The sequence below is a fragment of the Oncorhynchus masou genome, unplaced genomic scaffold, assembly GCF_036934945.1.
Source record: "Oncorhynchus masou masou isolate Uvic2021 unplaced genomic scaffold, UVic_Omas_1.1 unplaced_scaffold_2939, whole genome shotgun sequence".
NCBI classification, from domain to species: Eukaryota; Metazoa; Chordata; class Actinopteri; order Salmoniformes; family Salmonidae; genus Oncorhynchus; species Oncorhynchus masou.
This window is the reverse complement of record NW_027009359.1, coordinates 13,234-17,676: the sequence shown is the minus strand read 5'-3', so window position 1 is coordinate 17,676 and position 4,443 is coordinate 13,234. Positions and strand designations below refer to the sequence as shown.

Sequence of the window (4,443 nt, the reverse complement as noted above, 5' to 3'; positions counted from 1 at the left end):
AACAAGATGGTTGTCAGGAGTAGTGCAGTATTATCATAAGGAGACGTATTCTTGGAAAACGTGGGAGGAATGGAGGGGAAAAGAGAGGGAGAGGAGGTCTAAGAGAGAGAGGGAAGAAGAGGGTGAGCTTGAGTCAGATAAAAATGGTGGGAAAAAGTAGATGGTTTGTTAAATAGGACTGATAGAATGTGTAAGCAGAGGGAGCTGAAGACAGGAGGAGAAATGGAAGTGAATGAGGGTGAAGTATCGGAGGTGGGAGGTGTGGGGAAGTTATCTGGGACCGAGGTAGGCACCGAGGATCAGGAGAAAGATGAGTCTGTGACAGTAGGAGTGAAGTTTATGGAAAAAGTGGACTCTTGCCTTTTGGTTGATTCATTTGTGTTTTCACAGTGGGTGAAAAAAGAGTTGGGTAATGTGGAATCGGTGAGGGTAACCAGACGGGGTCTAGTTGTCAGAGGGAGAAGGCGCTCGGAGTAAAACAAATGGGGGCAAAGAACGTGAATTGTCTTGCTCTCAAGAAAAGGGCACCAATGAAAGGAGTGATAACTGGGGTAGCAGTAAATCTAAAAGTTGACCAGCTGAGGGAAAGATTCCCGGTGTATGTGATGCTCGTCGTTTGACGTGGCGCAGACCGGGTGGGGAGTGGGAAACAGAAGAGTCATGGTCTGTTCGTTTTAGTTTTGAAGTTGAGTCTTTGCCCGACAAAGTGAAGTTAGGAGATATAAATGATCCTGTACGAGCCGAATACATTACGATGTCACAGGTGTCAAGCTTATGGACATGTGTAGGAGGGAGGGGCCAAGGTGTACAGAAGGGCATGAGACAAAGGAATGTGTAGTATTGGGGAAAGTAGTGGAATGTGTTAATTATAGGGGTGCCCATGGAGCTGGGGATCAGAAATGTCCTGTGCGAGAGAGGCAGGTTGAGGTCTCCAGGGTTAGAGTAGTGCAGAAGTTCTGAGGCAGTGAAGAAAGTAGAGGAAGATGGGTTAATGGGGAGGAGTGTTGAGACTAGTTTAGCTATACCAGTACAGAGGGATAAGCCAAACAGTGGTATACGTTTCAGTAAGATTGGATTTTTAGCGTTTGTAGAAATTGTTATCAACTGTACTGCAGGGATGGAAGGAAGCCCCAGAAAATGTAGGTTGTGGTGGCAGCTGCAGAGAGGTATGTGGGTGTGTGAGACTTGACATCAGAAGAGTTACAGGGTGTGTTAAGTGGTGATGTCCCATCCTTTCAGGATGATGGCATGAGGTAGGAATAAATACATTTAATTAGTGGAGTAGGGGGTGTTAACTTGATTTTATATGACTTTGAAATTAGTGAGTGTAGTGTTCGAAGGCAGGGTGTTTATTAAAACATTTGCCTTTTTCAAGCAATAAACACCCTGCCTTCGAACACTACACTCACACTCTGGTAGGTGGCGGTAATGCAGCAAATTGGATGCCAACCGCCGTTAAACCTCATAGAAGAAGATATTTTTACTCCAAAGGATCATGGGAACTTCCTTTTCAGAAGATAGCGATGTGCTGTCAACGTTTTACGGCTCATTCCATTTTGTGATACTGCAGAGAGGTGGATCGTGGCGTTTTAATCTTTTGACTACATTTTTGGTCGTAAGACGCATCATTGTAACGTTAAGTGCATTTGAATTTTTGTTCCTCGAACATTTTATTTGATTCAGTTGAATTTACCCAGCTGTATAGTTGTGAATTATCTAGTTAATTTAGCTGGCTGTGTTGATATTACAAACGGCTAACTCACAGACACGATTTATTTTTTAACATTTTGTGAAATGTGCTTGGACAGCATGGAAACTGAAGTGGAATTCGAAGTACTGAAACCATGCTGCTCCAGAAGATCTGGTAAACTTTCAAAGTGCAGACTGAGGAAACTTCTCCATTTGAGTTCCAAGGAAGGCCTGAAACGGTGGCGCACCAACCTTGTCAAAGCCACTCTCAAAAAATACATTCGTTACGAACAGAAGAGGGTACTCGCTAAACTGGTCAACCAAGGACAACTTTGACCGACAACGGCGAAGAGATGACGTATATGGGAATATACGAGAATATCGGCAGAATTACACGACCACTAGGCGCAATGGCGCCAAAGAACACAACCCAGTATCTGATGGACATTGTATACGACGACATGCACATCGACACCAGTTCCAACCAGTTCAAGTCGCACCCAGTTTCATTTGTTTCTAGCGCATCTCTTTCACCCAGTAGCGCGTGTGAAAGTTCTCTTGACTTTCAACAGAGGGACTTCGACGAAATGTATCTCCATTTTGGATCATGTTGATCAGTCTTGAACCAGTCTGGCAGAGCTGACCAATGCATTGACTCTAAACCTCGCAAACCAAGGTGTGCATACGGTTATTGTAAATAAGATGTATATTGTAAATAAGACCCTAGTTAATTACTGCCTGTTTTTTATTTTGTGAAAACGTTTTTAAATTAAACGTTAACAAATGTATTTTGAATTTCATTTGACTATGGTCTATTGCACAATCATGTTACATTTTGGGCTTTCCTTGTCCTCACAGCGACGCACCGGACGCTGCCTGTCAGTAAAGGAGCGCTCGCTCGCCGCGTCGCTTCGGTGAAGTTGGGTCCACCGCTAAGGTATCCCAGGTAAACCTGCGTCACCAACAGGTAAACGTGGCAGGTAGTGGAGTCATCCAGTTCAAGGTTCTATGGTGCAATTTGACTTCATTTGGTTGCATTTCATTGACCTCACTACAGGTGTAGTCTACTAGCCGATATGGAGTAATTTGCCTTTGGTCGACTTGGTTGTATACACAGTACCCAGATGTGTTCACGGCCATCTGCTGTATTTACTCTTGTGTGAGCCTTTTTCAGGTCACTCCTACTTGCCTCCTACCTGACTGCAATCAGCTCGGCTGTTGCCAGATCGATGGACACGTGCGGATGACTGAGGAAGGAAGTAAGGTTTCAAGTCCACTTCACATGTAGTGTTGCAGTTCTAATGTACACAATGGGTAATACTGACTTGATTAGCAATCATATTACCAAATGCAAGTTTGGAAAATATTCACTCATTAGATGTTACCCATAGCAAAGACATTCAATCCATTTTTGATTAATGCAAACGTTTGTTTAAAAACATGTCGCCAATGACATCAGTGTAAATGTGTTGTGTGTGTCTGGACATGTTGAGATCCTAACTTCCTAGTTAAATGCTCTTGTGAATAAAAGTCTGACATATTGCCACTTTGTTAATAGTTTTCTGTACTTTAAAGCTCTTTAGTGTCACTCTGCTTTCACATGTTGGTATTTCAACTGAAATGATGTGGCCAGAAATGTCTTTTTAGGAACTGATGTAGAATATACATGGTTCAATTTCAAAATTTGGTTGTCAGCAGTTCTTGTTGGTCACTCAAGGCAAAACTTTTTTGGGATTATGTCTAGCCAGCTATCTAGTGATTACTGACCGAATCCCCATTAATAGTTGTTTACAGCTATTATTACGACCAACATCGCCACCCTGTCAATGTTTAGCTTTGCATCAAAATAGCTGTAAACCTATTTTCTCTGCCCAATGGCAAAATTAGTAGAATCGCAGACCTGCGAGCGACTGGCCCTCGAGTTCAGAATATGTTTTTTGCCCATCCCTGCTTTATGGAGCTCTGAGGGAATTTGAATGGTGTAAGGTTTAGCTGTCGGTGCTCACCCATGATAAAGATGACTGCATTGGGACAACGACAAGATGGTAACCACCTCGTTTGAGATGACTCCCTGTATTTCCTGTCACAAATGGAGTAAGAAACTATGCCCTACTCAAACTATTGCTAGCCTACAAATTGATCTCCCCCTCATACACAGGTGTACTCACATGCCCTCTGTATTACTCTGGTTAGAGATTCCAGAAATAGACTCCACCACCTTGGGAAGAGCTCAATAGCAGTCTCTCAAATCTATTGAAGGTCAGAGGGGTTGGACCTCTGGCTTTCTCATCCAATGGGTTTTGAGGAGGGAGAGAGGGGTATGCTAATGAGATTGTCCACATGTCTTGTAGCCTTTTATTATAGGCCTCCTTCAGTTAGGGTTGAGAGCAGACATTATCTTCCCTTCATGGATGACTGGAAAGCCTTTTGGTGTTGTAGGACATATACTTTAAAACAGCCAGGGAGAGTAGGTTGTACTGGAATCCTTTTCTGCGAGTATGGAGTAAGGTTACATTGCATTAGTCAGCCTGGTCTCCTAGACTAGACGTAACATAGTCAAATTCCAGGACACTCGAATTAGATGTTACGTTTGGTATGGTTACTTAAGGCTAAAAAGAAAGGTGTGTGTATATATCAAATGTCTAGCAACCCAAAGGTGAGTTTAACTATCACGGACAACTTCAGCATTTTAGTTCATTGGCAACTTTTCAACTACTATACATTTTTAGATGATTAGCATGTTAGGTTAAACGG

At 42.8% G+C, this 4,443-nt stretch overlaps 1 long non-coding RNA gene across 1 annotated transcript; it reads left to right on the top strand.

The window, feature by feature from the left end:
- Positions 1–1,520: 1,520 nt before the first annotated feature.
- LOC135534039 (uncharacterized) lies at positions 1,521–3,232 on the top strand. The gene is made up of 2 exons (XR_010454621.1): positions 1,521–2,365; positions 2,548–3,232. It is a non-coding gene; the product is annotated as an uncharacterized LOC135534039 (long non-coding RNA).
- The last annotated feature ends 1,211 nt before the right edge of the window (positions 3,233–4,443 follow it).